Consider the following 26227-nt stretch of genomic DNA (forward strand, 5'->3'; position numbering starts at 1 on the left):
GAGGTCATGGAGGTGGAGCCCTCATGAATGGGATTGTACCCTTGTAAGGGTCATGATAGAGCTTGCTTCCCCCTCTGTTTTCCACCATCTGAGATTGCAACAAAAAGACAGCCATCTATGAACCAGGAACTGGGTCCTCACCAAACACTCAATCTACTGACTGGCACCTTGGTTTGGACTTCCCAGCCTCCAGAGCCAAAAGAAATAATTCCTGCTATTTATAAGCCACCCAGTCTATGGTATTGTTATAGAAGCCCAAACGTACTAAGTCTTCAAGTTGTCACGTCATCATAAGCAGCAGTCTGTATTATCCTCCCAGCAACAGTTATTAAATTAATTCTCAAGTATACGTATTTCAGTGGGAGAATTCATTACTGTAGATATTCAAATCTATGAACAACTTCCCCAGAAGAGCTGAGGAGATGTCAGCTAAGACTGCCTCCTCCTCTCTCTACATCACCTATTTTTACCCCCGCCATCTCCTCACACCGTAGCCCTTTCGTCAGCTGCACTAGTTAGCCATTGTAACCCTTTCCGAGAATTTCAGCTGAGATCTGGATACACAGCCCACTCTGATGTGGTATTTGCATTTCGTGCTTAATTTGTCTATAACATTACAAATTCCACACTCCTACATTTCTACTGTTATAATCATAATACTATTTTGGTACTTCTCTTCTGCAAGTGAGATTAGCATTTCCATGTAAAATAGAAAAACTGTTGGTCGTCTCCCTAATGTGTCTAGGGGCTTCATCCAAGCCTGAAGTTTAAATTCTCAGCACCTGGGACAAGGCATCTGTTTACGTAGGTTGCTCAGTGCACTGAAGTGCTACTGTGGACTCCTGCCTGGGTCTCTTCGTGTCAGAGGATGACCTGGCTGACTTTTCCTTTGATAAAACAGAAGGAACCTGAGATCAGAGACACTAGTTGGGAGTTTTCTCCTAAAACAACATCTCTTGTTCCTAACCCTTATAGGATTTTCCAACAGAATGACAAAGCATGGAGGCTGCACCATTAAAGGAGGTGTCAGGAAGCCAGTCGGCCTAGTGTCCAGAATAAAGAAAGCTTAAGGGCTTTGCAGCTAGTGCTCACACCCAGAGCAGAATCAAGGGAGTGTCTCAGGAAGGGGCCTAGAAGAAGGCAGAAGAGCCCCCAACACATTTCCATCAAGATCGGGGACATTTACTCCTGATATTCACGAAGATTTCTGTTAATTGTGTGACTGTTGGTCTCATTTTATGAAATCTTGCTGTCAGAGAACTAAAGTTTTAAGCAGGACAAAGAAACAAACAAACTTTTCAGACAGGGTCAGGAACATGGAGAGAAACTTCCCAGATGACCTTTTTGGGCATATTTTTCAGTTCCATAACTCTAATTCTGACCTTAAAAATCTACAAGTTGTTCATCAACTCATTTCAGTGTCCGAAGAGTGAGGAATAATTTGGGAAACTGCATCACAATTTAGATGTATCCAGGCAAGAACCCAGACTGAGAAGACATTGGTGGAAGCTGGAAAAGAGGGAAAGAGGCCAAAATCACAGCTTGTGGAACTCCAAATTAACTCGTTTCAGGGTCATCTTAGCAAGGACTCTGGCTTGCAGGTCAATCCACAGTCCTAATACCCTAACGGAAAGAAAAGTGTTAAGTCTTTACGTTGCGGGGGTAGGGGCAGCTGTTTCCCCAGAAATCACCTGAGGTTGAGAAGGCAACAGTGAGAACCTGGGGCTCCTCTCGACCTCCAGAACCTTCTCTCTGGTCTTCTGGCACCTGGCATGTCCCAGGGATTTAATCCTGATCCAGTCTACTCATCTTTACCTGCTCTTTTTCAGCATGGCCAATATTCCTCTTCCTTTACCTCATCCCCTCAAAGCAGGCTCTGGGCTAAGGGAGTTCAGGATGCCTTTACGTGATATCCTTTCCCACGGCTGCCATCCCACTGAGCTGTCTGCCGCTCCAAGCCATGCCCAAATGTCAGGAAACTGAGCCCATTTTTCCTACGTTGAAGCAGACGACTTAAAAGGAATAATATTGTAATGAAATTATAGATACTTTTTCTATCTTAAAAAATTTCGGTATGGTGGTATTATTATTTATATTATAATAAATAAAATAATATTTTCTTTAAATATTTTATAAATTCCTAAGTATATTTTTCCTAAAATAAAATAAACAAGTATATATTTAAATACTTTCATAAAAATGAATAGCTTAAACATAAACACTTAACCTAGTGCTATAACAAAATACTATTTTTATGTAAAAATTTCAGGAAAAAGTTTTTCCACACATATTCTAAATATACCCTAATCATGCTTCTATCCTCTCTATCCCAGCCTAACTCCCACTAGAATGTTAAGTCCCTCCTCCACAATGATGTGAGTCCTCCCCATCCTGCCAGAATATAAGCTTCATGCGAGCAGGTACTCCTTTTTTGTTCACCACTCTATACCTAGCTCCAAGAACAATGCTTGATAAACAGTAGTCACTCAATAAATATTGCTGAATAAGTGAATGTACATCTGCATGCATCTTTACCCAAAGACAGGAACACTAAAGAAAGAAATCAAGTGGAGGAAATAAGAATGCATATGTTACTTGGGTCTTGTTACAGTATTAATAATGGATAACATTTATTAAGCACTCATTAGGTAAATACACTAGGCACTATGCTAAACACTTGATATGTAAAAATATGATACAGACACTATTATTAATTTTATTTTTTAAAAATCTGGAGAAAACAATTTTTGAGTAGTATTGTTATTATGTACCTACATATAATATCTTTTTTAATTTAGCAAAGTACTAAACCATCTTCATGAGTTACTCTTCATAATAAAATTATAGAACAAAACAGTGTTAAAGTCCTTCTTACTCGGATTCTCAAAGTCACAAAGGAAGTAAAAGAGGTGCAATAAGGATTTTGATTCCTTAATTCTAGTATGTGGCCAAAGCAGCTCAAATTTCTTCCCAGAAGACAAATACAAACATCTGTGGTACTGTTGCCCATGTCGCAAGGTTCTGGTGGGGGAAAGTTAATAAGCGCTTACAAAATTCTTCGTAAATACAAAGTGCTATAGAAATGCAAAACATCTACAACAACAGTAATTAGTTCTAATCACCATCTCTTTTCTGTGTGCAGCTGTCTCTCAAAATTCACTTTGGGAGTTTAATCACCCCATCTCAACAAATAAAGTAACCTCCCTCCTTCTCAGACCCTACTAAGAAGCTGTCCCTCATTCCTCCCCCCAGCCATGCCCAAGTCACCCTCCACCCCCTACACACGTCCTTCTCCCACATGATGAGCAAAGGCTGAATGCTGACATCAATAAGAAAAAAGAGTTCAGATTGAGCCTTGAGCCTTTAAAACCCTTGAATTTTAAACAAAATTGGGCACAAGGTCCTGGATAAATATACAGACATTTCAAAATAGAACTCCCCCCTCCTCCCCTATACAGGTAGGGAAATTTCCTCCCTCTGAGTTCCAGTAATGCTCAGGTAACTATGCTAAAATACCAGGTTGATAAATTATTGTTTATTTAGCAATGTAAGGCTCATAATAAACACTGAATGACTATAGCAATCATGACACCGATCAATTCAGCATTCATGTTTGTACTGTCTACGGCTTCTTGAGTAGTTGTAAAAGACCATATGGCCCACAAAACCAAAAATATTTACTATCTGGTCCTTTATAGAAGTGGTTTGTCAACCCTTAATAGGGTATGAATATAGGTAGAGAAAAGGCTGAGGCTGGAGTCCTAGGGCGCTCCAATATGATAAGAAATATGAGATAAAAAATATGAGGAGGAGCAGTTCATGACATAGGCAGGAAACCAGGGGAGTGTGGTGTCTCCAAAGTCAAGTGAACATCGTTTTGAAGGTCCCAAGGAGTGATCGACTATGTTAACATTGCCTAGTGGACAAGCAAGATGGGGACTTAGAATTAAATGCTGAGTTTCATAAACTGGAGGCCACTGGTGGCCTTCACAAGAGCATTCTCAGTGGAATGGCAGGAATGAAAGTCTAATTGATGTAGTAGGTTCAGGAAAAAATGGGGAGAGAGGCACTGGAAACAGATAAGAGTTATGCTAGAAAGGAGAACAGAGAAAAGAGTCATAAATTGAAAATGGTTGTAGAATAGAGTACATTTCTGTACTGTTTGTGGTTTGTAGTTCTGTGATTTGTAGTTCTGTGGTTTGTTTTTTGTTAAGATGGTATATCACAGCATGCTTGTGTGCTGATGAGAATATGGGAATGATCCAGTAGAGATGAGAATGACGATGAAGATGAAGATGGGCAAGGAGAAGAGGTTAAATTATGATACGCTGTGGAAACTGCATCCTTACTGGAAAGGGATAGAGTTTCAGCAGTTGGGTGAAGAGACTCCCTGTGTCAAACATCTAGGGTAAGCAAGGGTCCTCAAAAAAGAAAGGGAACAATTTATTTGAAACAGAACAATTAAGGTGGGCCCTGAGGCAGACAGCTATCTGGCCTCACTCCTGTAAAAGGTAGTGGTTTTCACCTAATGGAAAGGGCCAGGAAGGGAAGACCTTGGCTGAGCTGTCCAGGGATGGAAAGCATCCTACAGACTCTGAAAACAAATCTGACTTGAAAGCCATGTTGCCTGCAATACGCAGACAGCACTCCCTAGGTTGGTTTTCCTTTTGTTATCCTTTACTAACATCTCATTCAGATATTCCAGCTTTCGATAGAGAATCTCACAAAAACCGTATGTCCACATGAGAATCCGCATGGTAAAAGAGCACAATCTCCTTGAGGTCAGGGCAGTGAGGGAAACTGTGATCAGGAAAGGGTGAATGAATTCCACAGGTGGTGCCTAGCCACAAAGTCCACACAGCCCTTGATTTTCACTCCTTAAAAATTTTGTGTCGTATTTAATTAAGAGGAAAACTCACAAATTCATAGAAGATGAGGGACATAAAGGAGGGACAATTACTAGTAAGATCATGGGTATAAAGGCATACAGTTTCTCTTATAAAACAAAACTCTGAACTTTCATGGTTTAACTCTCCAGAAAGACTCTCCAGGAAGGGAGGGAAAGTTCAGCAACCCTGTCCCCTTAGTTTCTCCTTCCCAGGTGGGTTCTTTAAACCCAAGAACTGTAACTGACCCCAAGAGTACAATGTTCTTTCTTTCACATTCTGTTACAAGTGTAGTACTCATAAGTCCTCCTGCCTTTGCAGGGTAGAGACAGACTAGAATATTCAAAAGCCTTTCCAGGGCCTCCCTGGTGGCGCAGTGGTTGAGAATCTACCTGCCAATGCAGGGGACACGGGTTCAAGCCCTGGTCTGGGAAGATCCCACATGCCGCGGAGCAACTAGGCCCGTGAGCCGCAATTACTGAGCCTGCGCGTCTGGAGCCTGTGCTCTGCAACAAGAGAGGCCGCGACAGTGAGAGGCCCGCGCACCGCGATGAAGAGTGGCCCCCACTTGCCGCAACTAGAGAAAGCCCTCGCACAGAAACGAAGACCCAACACAGCCATAAATAAATAAATAAATAAAATTTAAAAAAAAAAAAAAAAGCCTTTCCAGGAGACTGGGGGAGAACGAAGCTAACAGAAACCGCAGAAGCAGGAAAACAGAAATATAAAATCTAGGCACATGGGCTTTGAAGCCAGATGATCCTGGATTTAAATCATGGCTCTGCCACTTATTGGTTATATAACCTTGAGCAGGTTACTCAACCTCCCTGAAGCACAGTTTCTTCATCTATAAAGTGACTAAATTTCTACCTACCTGTGTCAGTTCAGATCCAAGAAGTAGACACCAAGATCAGACTAGACTTGCAAGAAACTGGGGGAAATGCCTGTGGAAAAAAATGGGGAGAAAGCTAGAGAAGGCTGAGATCTGCCAGACAGTGACACACATCTAACCCGTGAGAAGGAGAGAGGCAAAGAAGGAAGGTAGGAGGGGCCTTAGAATGCCATGAAGCTTTCAGAGAGTATCTGAAAGCTGATGTAGAATCCTCAGGCCAAAATCATCTGTCAGAGGCGTCCTCTGTCCCACAGGAATGGGCCTGCTGTGTACCACCACTGTCTGGAAAAAGACCACAGGAACCGTGGCCTCAGAGCAAATGTGGTGGTGTATGTAGATCAGAGCAGGTGGGGCATCAACTACGCTGCCCCCAGTAGGAGATCTAAGAGGCACATTCCCATGGCCGCACACATCTCCTTCTCCACAGGGGCCTGGGGAGCAGCTCCTCCATGGTTCCATGGGGCCTGTCTTCCTAAGGAAGGGCCCGCTGAGTGGAAAAAACTACAGCCCTCATCACTGCTGCTGATCTCAGGCCTACAACTGGTACTCATACTCTGCCTCCTCCTTTCTAAATTCCCCTCACTGTCATCTGTCACCTTGGCTGGTCTTGTTGATTCATCTGGTAGTGTGACCTGAGCCTTCATTCCTGAAGTAGGTAATCATGCTGTGGGTAACCACATCCTTCTCAGACTAGAGTTGCTGTGTGTGTCCATTCAAGAGGGCAAGGAAATACCAGGAAATGCCCAACTGCATCACAGAGATTCCACACATATTCCCTCCCTGTCCCCATTGGGTAAAAACACCCTTACCTTCTCCTGCTGATCAGGGTCAGTTACTTCTGCCAATATGGTGGCTCTTCCCTCAGGCTGGTCCCTGGACACAGGAGTCCAAAATGCCCTGGTGGCAGCCATCGCTTATAGTTCAGTAGGATCCTTGCTGTGTCCCCTGGCAAGAGTACACCTTCTTTAGAGATCAGAACCTCCAACTCTACAAAGCTCAGAGATGCAGGGATAGGAAGTACAAAATCCCCCACTGGGTCATTGTGAGTAATGGTAAGTGGGGTTACTTCTGTTTGTACCCCTTGCTTCCCAGAGCCATGTATTCTTCCCATACACACACTGGCACTTTAGCTGTGCCTTTAAAAGGCTATTCAACATTTTCTGAGACCAGCTGCCCCTGGCTGGTATAGTATGTGATATGACCAGTGGACCTATGATCATGGGCCCACTCCACGCTTCCTTCACTATGAAGAGGCTCCCATGTTTGGATGCTAAGCTGTGTGAGAATCCCTGCCTATAGATCAGGCATTCCATAAGCCCCTAAACAGTGATGCTGGCTGAGCCATTACAGGTAGGAAATGCAAACCCATACCCCAAATAAGTCATATATTCCTGTGAGGATGAACCACTGGCCCAGCCATTGTGGGAGAGGCCCAAAGCAGTTGACTTGCCACCAAGTAGCTGGTTGGTCTCCTCAAGGAAAAGTGCCCTATCAAGGGCTCAGCATTGGTCTCTATTGCTGACAGGTTGAATATTCAGAGGCAGCAGGAGCCAGAATTCCAAGGGCCTGCAAAGTGATTGTCCCACTGGAGCTTAACATATGCCCATACCACATCATTTCCTACCACTGACACTTCCAACACCATAGGGTCCTCCAGATCCTATTGGCAGAGACTTTCCTTTTCTAGGTCTCACTCAAAGCTGGCAGCCTTCGGTCACTCTATGTGAGCCAGAGCAATGAACCTAGTTGTAGAAAATATTGCTTTCCAAACCCAAAGAGGACTACTGGTGCTGTGCTTCCATCATTGTGGTAGGGGATACAAGATGCAGTGATTTGTTTTTTACTTTGGAGAGCTATCCCAACATACTCCTGACCATTGGAATCCTAAAAACTTCACTGAAATGGCAGGTTCCTGAATCTTTGTAGGGTTTTTCTCCCATCCTCTAGAGCACATCAGCATGCCATCAATGAAATGGATCAGTGTGATGATCTGTGGAATGCCCAAGCAGTCCAGATCTCATCAAGCTATATTATGACTGGGTAGGAAAGCTGACATAGCCCTGAGGCCAAAATGTAAAGAATATTGTTGGCCATCCCTCATGAATACAAACTGTTATGACTCTATTTTCTGATTGGAACTGAAAAGAATGCTTTTGTCAGATCAATGGCCATATACCATGTACCTGAAGCCTTATTGATCTACTCTAGCAATTAGATCCTATCTGGCACAGGAGCTATGACGAAGGCTACTGCTTGTTTAAGCCAGCAATAGTCTTCAGTCGTGCTCCAGGGATGTGATATTGTTTCCGATTTACTATCGTGGCTGGGAGAGGAAGGAAGATGAAGCAACAATTTCAAAGCTTCCCACTTGGCCTTCCTCACTATACCTTTTACCCCACAGACTAAGAACCCAACATGAGGGCTACCCTAACATGCAACTATATCAATGCAATCAGGAACAGGAGAAATGACCACTGAGTGTATCCACAAACCCAGCAGGCCCACTTGGAGCCAGACGTGAGCAAGGACTTCATTTATTATGTGGTCCCTGTAGGCCTATTGGAGGTCCACTCTATTAGAACTATGCTGATGCTTTGGGTCTCCAGGTATCAATGTCAACTCAGACTGTGGGCCTAAAAATGTCTGGGTATCTTCCCTTTCCCAATATACAATCAACCAAGTAAACGTCCACAGGTCCCTTTGGGAAAAGAACTAGGGAAATCATCATAGTATATACCTGCCATGCTTTGCTACCTATTTTTCTCCTGGGGACATCATGCTCTATTACCTTCTCCACAACTCCATGCAGCTCAAGTCCCTTGGCTGTTCCCTCAGACCCTGAAGGTCATTACAATTATTATGGCCTCTATTACAATGAAGCTCTTCATCCCCATGGATATTCATGAACTCAGCTCTGCGACCACCTCGCCTACAATTAGCCCTGACCTGTAGAGAAGAGCCACCACTGTGATGCTAGTGCTACTCTCACCAGTGCGTTCCTGATGGCCTTGGTGAATGGTGTGTTTCCTGAGCTCTCTCATGGAATACAATCAATGGATATGTTTTGTATCCTCACATAATATAGTCATTCGTCCTTGGCCACTTTCCTCAGCCTTCTACTATCTGCCAAGATAGCTCAAGCGTTTCTACTTCACTCAACATTGAGCATCACTTTCTTTCTTTTTTTTTTTTTTTTACTATTTAGTTTTTTTTTCTTTTAATAAATTTATTTATTTTTGGCTGCGTTGGGTCTTCGTTGCTGCACGCGGGCTTTCTCTAGTTGTGGAGAGTGGGGGCTACTCTTCATTGCGGTGCGCGGGCTTCTCATTGCGGTCGCTTCTCTTGCTGCGGAGCACACGCTCTAGGCACACAGGCTCAGTAGTTGTGGCACACGGGCTTAGTTGCTCCGTGGCATGTGGGATCTTCCCGGACCAGGGCTCGAACCCATGTCCCCTGCATTGGCAGGCGGATTCTTAACCACTGCGCCACCAGGGAAGCCCTACTATTTAGTTTTAAGAGTTCTTTATAGCTCGGACCTTCAAGATGGCAGAGGAGTAAGATGTGGAGATCACCTTCCCCCCAACAAATACATCAGAAATACATCTACATGTGGAACAACTCCTACTGAACGCTGGCATTAGACCTCAGACTTCCCAAAAGGCGAGAAACTCCCTACGTACCTGGGTAGGGCAAAAGAAAAAAGAAAAAACAGAGACAAAAGAACAGGGACAGGACCTGCACCTCGGGGAGGGAGCTGTGAAGGAGGAAAAGTTTCCACACACTAGGAAGTCCCTTCACTGGCTGAGATGGGGGTGGCAGAGGGGAAGCTTCAGAGCCACGGAGGAGAGCGCAGCAACAGGGGTGCAGAGGGCAAAGCGGAGAGATTCCCACACAGAGAATTGGTGCCGACCAGCACTCACCAGCCTGAGAGGCTTCTCTGCTCACCCGCCGGGGCGGGCGGGTGCTGGGAGCTGAGGCTCGGGCTTCAGAGGTCGGATCCCAGGGAGGGGACTGGGGTTGGCTGCGTGAACATAGCCTGAAGGGGGCTAGTGCACCACAGCTAGCCGGGGGCGGGGGGAGTCCAGGAAAAAGTCTGGAACTGCTTAAGAGGCAAGAGACCGTTGTTTCGGGTGCACGAGGAGAGGGGATTCAGAGCACCACCTAAACGAGCTCCAGAGACGGACGCAAGCCGCGGCTATCAGCGCGGACCCCAGAGACGGGCATGAGATGCTAAGGCTGCTGCTGCAGCCACCAAGAAGCCTGTGTGCAAGCACAGGTCACTCTCCACACCTCCCCTCCCAGGAACCTGTGATCCAGGGACAACTTCCCCGGGAGAATACACGGCGCGCCTCAGGCTGGTGCAACGTCACGCCAGCCTCTGCCGCCAGAGGCTCACCCCGCATTCCGTACCCCTCCCTCCCCTCAGCCTGAGTGAGCCAGAGCCCCCTCATCAGCTGCTACTTTAACCCCATCCTGTTTGAGCAAAGAACAGATGCCCTCAGGTGACCTACACGCAGAGGCGAGGCCAAATCCAAAGCTGAACCCCAGGAGGTGCGCGAACAAAGAAGAGAAAGGGAAATCTCTCTCAGCAGCCTCACAAGCAACGGATTAAATCTCCACAATCAACTGGATGAACCATGCATCTGTGGAATACCTGAATAGACAACGAATCATCCCAAATTGAGGCGGTGGACTTTGGGAGCAACTGTAGTCTTGGGGTTTGCTGTAAACGACTGACTGGTTTCTGGTTTTAATTTTTATCTTAGTTTAGTATTTAGCATTTATTTTCATTGGTAAATTTGTTTACTGATTTGGTTGCTCTCTTCCTTTTTTTTTTTTATATAGAGATTTTTTTTTCCCTTTTTCTCTTTTTGTGAGTGTGTACATGTATGCTTCTTTGTGTGAGTTTGTCTGTATAGTTGTTACCATTTGTCCTAGGGTTCTGTCTGTCCTTTTTGTTTGTTTGTTTTAGTATAGTTTTTAGCACTTGTTATCATTGGTAGATTTGTTTTTTGGTTTGGTTGTGCTCTTCTTTCTTTCTTTTTTTTTTAATTACTTTTTAATTTGTTTATTTTTAATAATTATTTTTATTTTTTATTTTAATAACTTTCTTTTTATTTCCTTGCTCCCTCCCTCCCTCCCTCGCTCCCTCACTTCCTCCCTCCCTCCCTCCCTTCCTTCCTCCCTTTTCTTCTAAGCCGTGTGGCTAACAGGGTCTTGGTGCTCCCCAGGTGTCAGGCCTGTGCCTCTGAGGTGGGAGAGCCGAGTTCAGGACATTGGTCCACCAGAGACCTCCTAGCTCCACGTAATATCAAATGGCGAAAGCTCTCCCAGAGATGTCTATCTAAACACTAAGACCCAGCTCCACTCAACAACCAGAAATCAACAGTGCTGGACACCCCATGCCAAACAACTAGCAAGACAGGAACACGACCCAACCCATTAGCAGAGAGGCTGCCTAAAATGATAATAAGGTCACAGACACCCAAAAACACACCACCAGACGTGGTCCGGCCCACCACAAAGACAAGAGCCAGCCTCATCCACCAGAACACAGGCACTAGTCCCCTCCACCAGGAAGCCTCCACAACCCATTGAACCAACCTTAGCCACTGGGGGCAGACAGCAAAAACAACAGGAACTACGAACCTGCAGCGTGCGAAAAGGAGACCCCAAACACAGTAAGTTAAGCAAAATGAGAAGACAGAGAAACACACAGCAGGTGAAAGAGCAAGGTAAAAACCCACCAAACCAAACAAATGAAGAGGAAATAGGCAGTCTACCTGAAAAAGAATTCAGAGTAATGATAGTAAAGATGATCTAAAATCTTGGAAATAGAATGGAGAAAATACAAGAAACGTTTAACAAGGAGCTAGAAGAACTAAAGAGCAAACAAACAATGATGACCAACACAATAAATGAAATAAAAAATTCTCTAGAAGGAATCAATAGCAGAATAACTGAGGCAGAAGAACAGATAAGTGACCTGGAAGATAAAATAGTGGAAATAACTACAGCAGAGCAGAATAAAGAAAAAAGAATGAAGAGAATTGAGGACAGTCTTAGAGAACTCTGGGACAACATTAAATGCACAAATATTCGAATTATAGGGGTACCAGAAGAAGAACAGAAAAAGAAAGGGACTGAGAAAATATTTGAAGAGATTATAGTTGAAAACTTCCCCAATATGGGAAAGAAAATAGTCAATCGAGTCCAGGAAGCACAGAGAGTCCCATACAGGATACATCCAAGGAGAAACATGCCAAGACACATATTAATCAAACTATCAAAAATTACATACAAAGAAAAAATATTAAAAGCAGCAAGGGAAAAACAACAAATAACATACAAGGGAATCCCCATAAGGTTAACAGCTGGTCTTTCAGCAGAAACTCTAGAAGCCAGAAGGGAGTGGCAAGACATATTTAAAGTGATGAAAGGGAAAAACCTATAACCAAGATTACACTACCCAGCAAGGATCTCATTCAGATTCGATGGAGAAATTAAAACCTTTACAGACAAGCAAAGACTAAGAGAATTCAGCACCACCAAACCAGCTTTACAACAAATGCTAGAGGAACTTCTCTAGGCAGGAAACACAAGAGAAGGAAAAGACCTACAATAACAAACCAAAAACAATTAAGAAAATGGTAATAGGAACACACATATCGATAACTACCTTAAATGTAAATGGATTAAAAGCTCCAACCAAAAGACACAGACTGGCTGAATGGATACAAAAACAAGACCCATATATATGCTGTCTACAAGAGACCCACTTCAGACATAGGGACACATACAGACTGAAAGTGAGGGGATGGAAAAGATATTCCATGCAAATGGAAATCAAAAGAAAGCTGGAGTAGCAATTCTCATCTCAGACAAAATAGACTTTAAAATTAAGACTATTACAAGAGACAAATAAGGACACTACATAATGATCAAGGGATCAATCCAAGAAGAAGATATAAAAATTGTAAATATTTATGCATCCAACATAGGAGCAACTCAATACATAAGGCAAATGCTAACAGCTATAAAAGGGGAAATCGACAGTAACACTATAATAGTAGGGGACTTTAACACCCCACTTTCACCAATGGACAGATCATCCGAAATGAAAATAAATAAGGAAACACAAGCTTTAAATGATACATTAAACAAGATAGACTTAATTGATCTTTATAGGACATTCCATCCAAAAACACCAGATTACACTTTCTTCTCAAGTGCACAAGGAACATTCTCCAGGACAGATCACATCTTGGGTCACAAATCAAGCCTCAGTAAATTTAAGAAAATTGAAATCATATCAAGCATCTTTTCTGACCACAACACTATGAGATTAGAAATGAATTACAGGGAAAAAAACGTAAAAAACACAAACACATGGAGGCTAAACAATACGTTACTAAATAACCAAGAGATCACTGAAGAAATCAAAGAGGAAATCAAAAACTACCTAGAGACAAATGACAATGAAAACACGACGACCCAAAACCTATGGGATGCAGCAAAAGCAGTTCTAAGAGGGAAGTTTATAGCTATACAAGCCTACCTCAAGAAACAAGAAAAATCTCAAGTAAACAATCTAACCTTACACCTAAAGAAAATAGAGAAAGAAGAACAAAAAAAACCCAAAGTTAGCAGAAGGAAAGAAATCATAAAGATCAGAGGAGAAATAAATGAAATAGAAACAAAGATAACATTAGCAAAGATCAACAAAACTAAAAGCTGGTTCTTTGAGAAGATAAACAAAATTGATAAGCCATTAGCCAGACTCATCAAGAAAAAGAGGGAGAGGACTCGAATCAATAAAATCAGAAATGAAAAAGGAGAAGTTACAACAGACACCGCAGAAATACAAAGCATCCTAAGAAACTACTACAAGCAACTTTATGCCAATAAAATGGACAACCTGGAAGAAATGGACAAATTCTTAGAAAGGTATAACCTTCCAAGACTGAACCAGGAAGAAATAGAAAATATGAACAGACCAATCACAAGCAATGAAATTGAAACTGTGATTAGAAATCTTCCAACAAACAAAAGTCCAGGACCAGATGGCTTCACAGGTGAATTCTGTGAAACAGTTAGAGAAGAGCTAACACCCATCCTTCTCAAACTCTTCCAAAAAACTGCAGGGGAAGGAACAGTCCAAAACTCATTCTATGAGGCCACCATCACCCTGATACCAAAAGCAGACAAAGATATTACAAAAAAAGAAAATTACAGACCAATATCACTGATGAATATAGATGCAAAAATCCTCAACAAAATACTAGCAAACAGAATCCAACAACACATTAAAAGGATCATACACCATGATCAAGTGGGATTTATCCCAGGGATGCAAGGATTCTTCAATATACGCAAATCAAGCAATGTGATACACCATATTAACAAATTGAAGAATAAAAACCATATGATCATCTCAATAGATGCAGAAAAAGCTTTTGACAAAATTCAACACCCATTTATGATGAAAACTCTCCAGAAAGTCGGCACAGAGGGAACCTACCTCAACATAATAAAGGCCATATATGACAAACCCACAGCAAACATCATTCTCAATGGTGAAAAACTGAAAGCATTTCCTCTAAGATCAGGAACGAGACAAGGATGTCCACTCTCACTACTATTATTCAACATAGTTCTGGAAGTCCTAGCCACGGCAATCAGAGAAGAAAAAGAAATAAAAGGAATACAAATTGGAAAAGAAGAAGTAAAACTGTCACTTTTTGCAGATTACATGATACTATACATAGAGAATCCTAAAACTGCCACCAGAAAACTGCTAGAGCTAATTAATGAATTTGGTAAAGTTGCAGGATACAAAATTAATGCACAGAAATCTCTTGCATTCCTATACACTAATGATGAAAATTCTGAAAGAGAAATTATGGAAACACTCCCATTTACCATTGCAACAAAAAGAATAAAATACCTAGGAATAAATCTACCTAGGGAGACAAAAGACCTGTATGCAGAAAACTATAAGACACTGATGAAAGAAATTAAAGATGATACCAACAGATGGAGAGATATACCATGTTCTTGGATTGGAAGAATCAACATTGTGAAAATGACTATACTACCCAAAGCAATCTACAGATTCAACGCAATCCCTACCAAATTACCAATGGCATTTTTTACGGAGCTAGAACAAATCATCTTAAAATGTGTATGGAGACACAAAAGACCCCGAATAGCCAAAGCAGTCTTGAGGGAAAAAAACGGAGCTGGAGGAATCAGACTCCCTGACTTCAGACTATACTACAAAGCTACAGTAATCAAGACAATATGGTACTGGCACAAAAACAGAAACATAGATCAATGGAACAGGATAGAAAGCCCAGAGATAAACCCACGCACCTTTGGTCAACTAATCTATGACAAAGGAGGCAAAGATATACAATGGAGAAAAGACAGTCTCTTCAATAAGTGGTGCTGGGAAAACTGGACAGCTACATGTAAAAGAACGAAATTAGAATACTCCCTAACACCATACACAAAAATAAACTCAAAATGGATTAGAGAAATAAATGTAAGACTGGACACTATAAAACTCTTAGAGGAAAACATAGGAAGAACACTCTTTGACATAAATCACAGCAAGATCTTTTTTGATCCATCTCCTAGAGTAATGGAAATAAAAACAAAAATAAACAAATGGGAACTAATGAAACTTCAAAGCTTTTGCACAGCTAAGGAAACCATAAACAAGACGAAAAGACAACCCTCAGTATGGGAGAAAATATTTGCAAACGAATCAATGGACAAAGGATTAATCTCCAAAATATATAAACAGCTCATGCAGTTCAATATTAAAGAAACAAACACCCCAATCCAAAAATGGGCAGAAGACCTAAATAGACATTTCTCCAAAGAAGACATACAGACAGCCACGAAGCACATGAAAAGATGCTCAACATCACTAATTATTAGAGAAATGCAAATCAAAACTACAATGAGGTATCACCTCACACCAGTTAGAATGGGCATCATCAGAAAATCTACAAACAACAAATGCTGGAGAGGGTGTGGAGAAAAGGGAACCCTCTTGCACTGTTGGTGGGAATGTAAATTGATACAGCCACTATGGAGAACAATATGGAGGTTCCTTAAAAAACTAAAAACAGAATTACCATATGACCCAGCAATCCCACTACTGGGCATATACCCAGAGAAAACCGTAATTCAAAAAGACACATGCACCCCAATGTTCATTGCAGCACTATTTACAATAGCCAGGTCATGGAATCAACCTAAATGCCCATCGACAGATGAATGGATAAATAAGTTGTGGTACATATATACAATGGACTATTACTCAGCCATAAAAAAGAAAGAAATTGAGTCATCTGTTGAGACGTGGATGGATCTAGAGACTGTCATACAGAGTGAAGTAAGTCAGAAAGAGAAAAACAAATATCGTATATTAACGCATGTATGTGGAACCTAGAAAAATGGTACAGATGAGCCGATTTGCAGGGCAGAAGTTGAGACACAGATGTAGAGAACAGACATATGGACACCAAGGGGGGAAAACTGCAGTGGGGTGGGGATGGTGGTGTGCTGAATTGGGCGACTGGGATTGACATGAATACACTGATGTGTATAAAACTGATGACTAATAAGAACCTGCAGTATAAAAAAACAAACAAAACAACTAATACTAAACTTTCATTGGGTTATTTGTATGGAAATATGTTAATATAAATGTTTCAGACATTACATGAAATTTCTAAAAATCTTATATGTTCTGGTATAATGTTATAAGTCATAATCCTAGTTATTACTTTAAAATGTATATCTCAGAAAGAACTAATTTTCTTGTCAACTGCATTATTATGAACTTTCATCAAATCTTTAACCATGGTCATTTTTAAGTCTTTTGTCATTTACAGACAGTTCTGGGTGTACTCTGATGCTTTTGCAAATATGTTCCTATAAAAGGGTTTCATCTTCAAGAAATTCATGGAAAAGACTCTGACAAGTACAGGTTTCTGGTAACTGACTGTACTGCTGAACTGAATGAATAAGCATTTTCAGAACTCTAATGAAAAACTGATGAACTCATAAAAGTGCTAACAAAAGATCAAGACGAAAAAAAAAATTAATTACATGGGACTGAGTGAACTGATGAGGATGAGTATAATTTTTGTGACTTTCTCTCTGAATTTAAAAAAAAAAAAAAAAAAAAAAATTCCACACGGACTCAGAGGCAAAGAATATACAAATCAATTTTCACTGCAAAGTAAAGGAGCTGTTACAGTGGAGGATTACTGGACTGAATGTCAATACTATGACATAGTATGAGTGTGTTTCATGTTTGGTAATTGCAATCATTGTTGCTTTTGTTGTGGTCATCCATGTACAATGCTTGGTGTCAGTCGATTTATCTCTTGTAAAAATAAAATACAGTGTGTGTGTGAAAAAAAAAAAAAAAAAAAAAAATATTTGTGACTTTCTGTTTGAATTTAGAAAAAAAAATCCCACAAGGACTCAGAGGCAAAGAATATACAAATCAATTTTCACTGCAAATTAAAGGAGCTGTTACAGTGGAGGATTACCAGACTGAATGTCAATATTTTGACATAGTATGAGTGTGTTTCGTGTTTGGTGATTGCAATCATTGTTGCTTTTGTTGTGGTCATCCATGTACAATGCTTGGTGTCAGTCTATTTATCTCTTGTAAAAATAAAATACAGCGTGTGTGTGTGAAAAAAAAAAAAAAAGAGTCATGTACCACAATGTTCATTGCAGCTCTATTTACAGTAGCCAGGACATGGAAGCGACCTAAGTGTCCATCGACAGATTAATGTATAAAGAAGATGTGGCACATATATACAATGGAATATTACTCAGCCATAGAAAGAAACGAAACTGAGTTATTTGTAGTGAGGTGGATGGACCTAGAGACTGTCATACAGAGTGAAGTAAGTCAGAAAGAGAAAAACAAATACCGTATGCTAACACATATATATGGAATCTAAAAAAAAAAAAAACAATGGTTCTGATGAACCTAGTGGCAGGACAGGAATAGACACAGACGTAGGGAATGGACTTGAGGACACAGGGAGGCGGAAGGGTAAGCTGGGACGAAGTGAGAGAGTGGCATGGACATATATACACTACGAAATGTAAAACAGATAGCTAGTGGGAATAGTGGGAAGCAGCTGCATAGCACAGGGAGATCAGCTCTGTGCTTTGCGAACATCTAGAGGAGTGGGATAAGGAGGGTGGGAGGGAGACGCAAGAAGGAGGGGATATGGGGATATACGTATGCATATAGCTGATTCACTTTGTTATACAGCAGAAACAAACACGACATGGTAAAGTAATTATACTCCAATAAACATTAAAAAAAAAAAAGGGACTTGTATCAGAATATATAAAGAAGGGGCTTCCCTGGTGGTGCAGTGGTTAAGAATCCGCCTGCCAATGCAGGGGACACGGGTTCGAGCCCTGGTCCGGGAAGATCCCACATGCCGCGGAGCAATTAAGCCCGTGCGGCACAACTACTGAGCCTGCACTTTAGAGACTACAAGCCACAACTACTGAGCCCACATGCTGCAACTACTGAAGCCCACGCACCTAGAGCCCGTGCTCCACAACAAGAGAAGGCACCCCAATGAGAAGCCTGCACACCACAACGAAGAGTAGCCCCCGCTTTCCGCAGCTAGAGAAAGCCCGTGTGCAGCAACAAAGACCAAACACAGCCAAAAATAAAAATAAATAAAATAAATTAATTTTTAAAAAAAGAATATACAAAGAACTCTCAAAACTCAATGATAAGAAGACAAACAAGCCAATTTTTTTAAAAAACAGGCAAAAGATTTGAACAGACACTTCACCAAAAATGTTAAATGAATGGCAAACAAGCACAGGAAAAGAGAAGTTCAACATCATTAGTCACTACAAAAATCCAACAAAACTCAGTAAGATACCAATATATACTTATTAAAATGTCTAAAAACAAAAAACTGATAATACCAAGTACTGGAGAGGATGTGGAGCACCTAGAACACCCATGCATTGCTGATGGGAATGCAAAATGACACACCCATTTTGGAAAACACTTTCCTTATAAAGTCAAACATACACTTACCATACCACCCAGCCATCATACTCATAGGTGTTTACCAAAGTGAAATGAAAACTTATCACAGAGAAACCTATATGTAAATGTTTCTAGTGACTTCATTCATAATCACCAAAAACTAGAAACAGACCTAATGTCCCTCAACTGGATGGCCAAAGCATAAGGAAAAGGGACGGAAGGAAGAGAAGAAGATCCAAGATGCGGGAAGAGCAGGGACTGAGACAGATCTGGGGTCTAAGCAGCAGCAGTGGGAAGTTCTCTTCAGAACACATTCTCACTAACTCAGGTCTAGCAATTCCCAAGCTCTTTGCTGCTTGGTTCTGAGTTTCAGATTCCTGGGAGAGACTATGATTGCACCGGTTTAAGTTGGATGTCTACCTCTGGATAAAATTGGCAGTAAGCGGTGGGCAAGTTACCTAAGTCTGAGAAAGTCGCTGGGATTTGTCCCTGTGCACTGGAGCCACTCACAGCGAAGGGGAACTGTGTGCTAGGTAGGTGCCCCAAGAAATGTGTATTATAAGCAAAAAGGATGCACCAATCCTCTTCCACTAGAGGTCACCAACAGGATATGGAAAGGACAAAAAGAGTTCAGTGGCATTCTCATTACTTTTTCCCCCACAGTCTCTTTAATATCCCAACAGGTTTTTGTCTACAGCCTAGGAGAAATTACCCTCATTCTCATGTTTATATTTTAAAGTTTTGTTTAAACTACTGACAAAAGATCATATGCATTCTCACTCGGTCCTTCATCTAAAAGATAATACCTCTAAATGCTTAGGTTATGACATATATACACTATTGATACTATGTAAAAAATAGATAACTAATGAGAACCTACTGTATACAAGGAACTCTGCTCAATGCTCTGTGGTGACCAAAATGGGAAGAAAATCCAAAAAAGAGGGGATATATGTATACGTATAGCTTCTTCACCGTACTTTGCTGTACAGTAGAAACTAACACAACAGTGAAATAAAGCAACTATACTCCAGTAAAAATTAATCAATTTAAAAAATAAAAATAAATAAATAAATGCTTAGGTATGTTAAGTAGTAGCTTTAACATGCTACTACCTTGCTCAAAAACTTGTAGGGGCTCCCTATTACCTACCACATTAAAGCATCTGAGAATTTAGAGTTTCTTATCAAATAGCCCCTCCCTGACTTTTCCAACTCCTCATTTATTAAACATCTGTTGAACATACAGTGATCTCTACTTTCTAGACACTAACATGAATATGATGACCTTATTTGTCAATCTTATTGACAAGAATTTATGGGCATAATGGAATCAAATATCTGAACTGAGACCATCCCAGAATATTTGTGGCATGTTTGCCATAACTAAAAGATATCACACACACCAAAAAAAAAAAAGTTGAAAACACAGTCTCTATCTTGCAAGAGTAGTTCTGTGTGGTATAGGGTACTGCCCAGCAACCTTTGACCCTGTTCAGAATCCAGGCTGCCCCCAGGCCTACCTTGTTCACGCCCACCTTGCTTTTCTTTTGCTATTCCTTTGACCTTGAAAATCTTATCTTGTGCATCATCACTCTATTCTGTGCCCCCCACTCGAGGAAATAAGGTAAACCATCTTCAAAATGTTTGTGCTTACTAACCTCTCCATACTCTGAACAATTCTTGTAACATAACAAAAAGCTGTCTTTTCTGAGTATGAGAAGAACTTTGCATGTAATTTTTCAAAAATTAAGGAATTGGATAAATTTTTATACTATTTGTAATACTTTAGTATCAAGAATAAGTTAAACGATAATTACGTGTTTTCCTTAACCCAAGCACCTCCCTTCATGAGGTAATCTGTCTCTCTACTCCTTGGAACTTCCATTACATTTCATTCCTCTATTGAGCACAACTCGTTTTCTGTTTTGCATTATGGTTCTCTGTCAATACCTGTTTCTTCTGTGAGATTACGGCTCCTTGAGGGCAAGAACTGTGTCTTACTGTAATGTGCACCCCTTCTAGTTCTCAGCACAACACACTTTTTTCTTAAATGAAGGAAGGAATTAACCAACAGAGATTTCTATGGTGATATTATTACAGTCTCATCTTCCATATAAGCCTGTCAAACAGCCTAGAAATAAAACACTGAAAACAGTTCAGAGAACCCTATCTGTGAAATTGTTGGTACAATGTAATTCTAAAGTAGGTTTGGGGCCCCCAGACTACACAGAAAGCTGTCTTCTCTTCTGTGTTACTTTCCCAAGCAAAAAAAAAAAAAGATAGTGGTTCCTGAGAAATAAGTGCTAATTTTAGCATTCCATATATTAATGATTAGCAAGCAGCCAGTTCTTTCTCAGTAGCAGTACAGTAAAATGGTTAGGAACTTGGGGTCTGATGTCAGACTACCAGGATTTCAATCTTACCTCCACCACATATTAGCTATGGGACCTTAGGCAAGTTGTTTAATATCTTTGTGCCTCATTTTCATCACCAGTAAAAGGCAGAAACTTAACAGTACAGTCCCTCTAAGGGATGGTGTGAAAAATTAATGATTTAATATATTGAATATTTAAAGTGTTTAGAATAGTATACCTGACACTTTGTTTAAAAGTGATTGTAGGGCTTCCCTGGTGGCGCAGTGGTTGAGAATCCGCCTACCTAATGCAGGGGACACGGGTTCGAGCCCTGGTCTGGGAGGATCCCACATGCCGCGGAGCAACTGGGCCCGTGAGCCACAACTACTGAGCCTGCGCGTCTGGAGCCTGTGCTCCGCAACAAGAGAGGCCGCGACAGTGAGAGGCCCGCGCACCGCGATGAAGAGTGGCCCCCGCTTGCCACAACTAGAGAAAGCCCTCGTGCAGAAACGAAGACCCAACACAGCCAAAAATAAATAAGTAAAATTAAAAAAAAAAAAAAATTTTTTTTTAAAGTGATTGTAATATGTAGCACTACATTTACCTTATATTCCCTATTGGTAAGTTGCATGATGTTAAGAACAAAATGAGTTGGTTTTTTTTTTTTCTTTTTATCTCCTACAGCACTTAGCAGAGTGAAACAAATACTAAACGTTCAAAAAATGACGACGTGAATTGTATTTGAGACAGAGATCGAATGCACGAGAAAATGAATGTAGGTTAAAATGTAAACACAATTAATTTAAATAAAAAGAGTTCTTGGCATATCATTTGCATACCTTCAGTTATTGCTTTATAATTAGTTCCTAGGTGCTTTATTACTTGATCTTTTTCTTGCCCTCTCAGAGCATGTAGTTTGGTGTAATACAGGTTATATCTCTCAGAACTGCTGGCCTCCTGACAAGCTGGCTATTCAGTCTGAGTGATGAGGTTACTGCAGCAAAAACTGGGTTAAAGTACATTACTTTTCTGCTGGAGATGAAAGGCCAATAATCCCAGAAAACAGCGCACAGAAAGAGTTGGGCCAGCCAAGCACTTTGTGAAGGCTCATTTAGACCCTCCGCCGTGGGGTACTATGAAGGTGAGTGCCCTGATGCCAGGGTCGCGGGCCTGGAGGCCTGAGTGGGCAGCTGGCCTCGGTAGGAGAGACAGAGCCCGGCCGAGGCCGCTGGATGAATCATTCTCACCTCTCTAGGCAGGTGCGGGCGGCAGGACGCTTCCGCTTCGCCACGGCGCGGGCGGGACCGGGAGCGGCGGCATTCCCCGCGGAGCCCTCTCCCGGGCCGCCTCCTCCGGGCGGGCACTGACCTTGCCGTAGGCGTCCGGGCTGCCGCAGTCCCAGCGCTGCAGAGCCCGGAGCTGGTGGGGGGCGCCCACTGGCACCCGGACCCACAGCTCGTCGGGGCGGGCCGCAGAGCCCGTGTGGAGCCGCCGCCCCCTCGCCGTCCCTCGGCGCTTCATTCCCGCGCGCGGTAGCCGACTGAGGCGCGGAGGCCGCGCGTCTAGGCGCGGGAGGGCGGGGCGGGGTGCGCGCCCCCCGGACCGCGGAGGTCGTCTCGCGCGGGCGCACGCGCCGCAGCCGCGCGGGGCGGGGAGGGTGGGTATGCTTTGGGCGCGCGCGCCGCCGCCGCTTCAGCCTGCTGCTCCGCCCGCGCCGCCTGCTCCCGGCGCTCGGCCGCAGCACGCCGACTCCGGAGCGGCCATGGGTTGCGCGGGGCCCGCGGTGTAGAGTCCGCCAGCCCCGGACCCGCATCCCGCACCCTGACAGTCCCGGTAAGCGGGGGCGGGGGCGGCGGGGACCAGGCAGGCACCGTGAGGGGCGGGTCTGCGGGCAGCGGACAGCGGACTCAGAGGTGCTGTGTGGGAGCCGCCCCGAGGGGGTCCCTGTGTAAGTGGATGAACCCCGAGTGTCCCTGCCTCTACCCCTTGGGAGAGTCCCGGAGGCGGTGTGCGGAGCCGCCCCCACGGAAGACCCCTGTGCGAGTGGAGATTCCCAGGGCTCTCTCGGCATTTGCTGCCACGGGGAGGCCCAGTGGGGAGGACGCCATCCCCAGAGAGACTGTGTACCTACGGGAGGGCAAGGGTGGTCTCTGGTGTTGTCTCAGTGGAAGACCATTTGGGAACATAGGGGAGCCTTAGGAGCCTGCACCGTCGGAATGGACCCCACAGAGGACCCGTGTATATAGGAGGACCTGAGACTGTGCCCTAGACCTGCCTGGAAGAAACCTCTGACTGGAAGGAGAGGATCCTGCCTTGGGATCCAGGCCAGGAGTCACTTCCCGTGTGCTCAAAGGTCTTTGGCTTTGCCCTCCTTCAGGGCTCAGTGTTTCCTAACTTGTATCCCTCCAGCGTGGTCGAGAGGCAGGGGTCCTGTGGGGCTGCGCCTTTGTCCATTCGTCCCCCACCCTATTAGAATTTGTATTCTCCGTGGTAGCCCAGTTGGCTCCAAGCTGAAGGCAGCAACTAATATCAGAACACAGGGTGCAAGAGAGGGGAGGACCAGTGAGGCCTCTGAAGCAAAGAAAGGAGATTTGAGCCCCTGGGCTTGACCCTCAGGAAGAAAGCAGTAAAATCAGGTAGAATAACTGACTCAGCCAGGTCCTGTAAAGAAAATCCTTTGACCGAAGGAGAAAAGGATATGCAGGATTATTGAGCACCAGTGTGCCAAGTACTAAACCAGGGATGTTTAACGTCTCATAGAGTCCTTACAACAGCCTTATGAAATTATCCCCTTTTAAACATTTGGCACTTTAGACTCAGGTTTAGCAATTTGCCCAAGGTCACAAAGCATGGAATCATGAAATCTGTTTTTCTAAGTTTATTTGGGTATCAAGGAGAGGCAGAAGCAAGAATGTTTATTTGTTAATAAATTGCATTAAGATACCAAGCACAGGGCTTTGCAGTAGTATACGCTCAGTAAATGTGATGATTAATTAAGTGGATGAAGACAGTTTAATTGGGGATGTGTGTGCTGCAGGAACTGATTTCCACTGAATCCCCAGATTTCAGGGTGTGGCTTCCTTCACTGGCAACCCTACTGTAATTATGCCTCTGGGTGGCTCTGCACTTAATTGGGTCTGGGAGAGGCCTCTGGGTGTGGTCTTTGACAGGACTTGCTCTGGGGATCTAGTGGAACCCCTCGGAGGATGGAGTATTCTGAGACTACCCTCCCTGCTTGCAGAATCCTTGAGGGAGAGGACAGAGAGACAGGATCACTTTTAGGAAGCATGACCCACAGTGTCTTTGTGGCCATCTGACTCCATGCACTAGCAGACATTGGTCCACAGATACCACTCAGGATACTTGCCCAGCAGTGCCTCTGCATGATGAGGAGGAGGGCAGGAAAGGCTCAGAGCCAAGGAACGTTTATTGGGAGTCCGTCGTCTGGGGAATGCAAAGGGTCTGTGCCTGACATAGTGATGCACCCTCATCTCACCCCCTGGGCTGTGGTAGCTTTCATGCCACCTGAATCCCAAGGGTGTGAATTTGGAACCAAGGATAGACTCTGGTTTCTTGTCCATAAATGGAGTGGTGAGGGAGCTAAGCAGTGGAATTCACCAGAGTATTCTGGAAGAGTTTTCCTGTTCCCCTTCCTTTCTCCTTCCACATAGCCAAACCTAGTGACATCCTCCCTTAACAGAAGTGGGTTCCCTGGGCTCCTGGGGTTACATAGTGAGAAGGGAGATCAGGCTTGTGAGAAAACAGAAAAACCTGGGTGTGGCATCTCATGCACAGCTCAGTGGAACAAACTCTGACAAAGGCTGATATTGGTTAAGCACCTCCCCATTAGAGAATTGTTTATATCCCCTTTCAGTTCAAACCCCTCTCATCAGTTTAACACACCAAAATAAACAGGGATATATATCTTTTTTAAGAAAATCAGAGCAAGCCTGCAAATATGATCTTTGCTCCGATTCAGAGATTTGTCATGGGTTTTATTCCTAAACTGGTCTTTTTACTGAGGGCTCTTGGTATCACACCCACTCATGACCCTGGAAAAATTGCTAGATGGCTCCAGGTGCTCCCCAAATATTGGACCTTGGATATCACTTCTTTGATGTCCAGCATTGGGTAAACATTAAGATTACAAAATCCTAAGAATACTGACTGTCTCCTCTAATCACAACGTGAGTCTGCAAATCAAATCATTCCACAGTGGGTATGAAGGATGTCACCAGGTGGCCTTAATCTTCTTTTAAAAAAAAAGCTCTCTCTAAAGAGAAAAGGGGAGAGCATGGCTCACACAATTTCACTTGAGTGTACACAAATGAGTCTGGATTTTTTAGCCTTTAATCTTCCTCATCATCTCTGACCACATTCTTATGGTTTTCTTCCTCCTACATTTGCCATCTTTAGACAATGCTTCCTCTTCCTCAAACACATAAATAGTAGGACCTACCCCTGCCCATTTCTCATACTCCTTGTATTTTTGACAGTACACCTGTTCCTAAGTGGATCATATTTATACAAAAAGTTTCCTTTCTTTTTAGCTACAGAATCTATTATCTTCCAGTCCCACATGCTTTTCTCCAGCAGTGCTCTTGGTTTCTGCTATCTTCATTTCCCAAATTGCTTTATTCATTTCTAATGGGAATATCATTATCCACTCCAACCCCTCAATCTTAATGACCAAGTTCTGACAGAAATGCTTACCAGCTTTTGACCAAGAAACCAAGACCATCAGTGTCCAGCTGGAGACATGACAATTTTTTCTATTATAACATCCCCCTTCATCCTTCCTCCCCTTCCAGCAATCCACTCAGAGACCCATATACATTTACTAAGTGCTACCCACTTGTCAGGCACTATGCTAGATAAATATGAGAGTCCCTTGCCCTTGAGGTGTTCACACAGGATCAGTCTGCATTTCTCTAACCATTTACTATAAAAAGTAAGAAAAAAGAAGTACAGCTTTACAGAGTATCTATAGGAATCATCATACACTATGCCTTTTCCCAGGCATCACT

General features: G+C 42.9%; 1 protein-coding gene and 1 long non-coding RNA gene across 6 annotated transcripts in view; one reads left to right on the forward strand and one right to left on the reverse strand.

The window, feature by feature from the left end:
• LOC132367145 (uncharacterized) overlaps positions 1 to 26227 on the reverse strand; it is a 200627-nt gene that overhangs the window by 111872 nt on the left and 62528 nt on the right. For 2 of the 3 annotated variants that reach the window (XR_009503704.1, XR_009503706.1), the window contains exons 1-3: positions 22448 to 22757; positions 6588 to 6723; positions 5761 to 5830 (exon numbers count right to left, since the gene is read on the reverse strand). This is a non-coding gene — a long non-coding RNA (uncharacterized LOC132367145). Of the gene's footprint in view, positions 1 to 5760; positions 5831 to 6587; positions 6724 to 22447; positions 22758 to 26227 lie in introns of those variants that run through there. The other variant, XR_009503705.1, reaches the window with a different exon arrangement.
• The window catches only part of PHF24 (PHD finger protein 24), a 29141-nt gene continuing 25839 nt past the window's right edge, over positions 22926 to 26227 (forward strand). For all 3 annotated transcript variants that reach the window (XM_059924972.1, XM_059924974.1, XM_059924973.1), the window contains exon 1: positions 22926 to 23033. The gene's annotated coding sequence lies outside the window, so the exon portion shown is untranslated. The remainder of the gene's footprint in view (positions 23034 to 26227) is intronic.

This window comes from Balaenoptera ricei, chromosome 6 (assembly GCF_028023285.1).
Source record: "Balaenoptera ricei isolate mBalRic1 chromosome 6, mBalRic1.hap2, whole genome shotgun sequence".
NCBI lineage: Eukaryota > Metazoa > Chordata > Mammalia > Artiodactyla > Balaenopteridae > Balaenoptera > Balaenoptera ricei.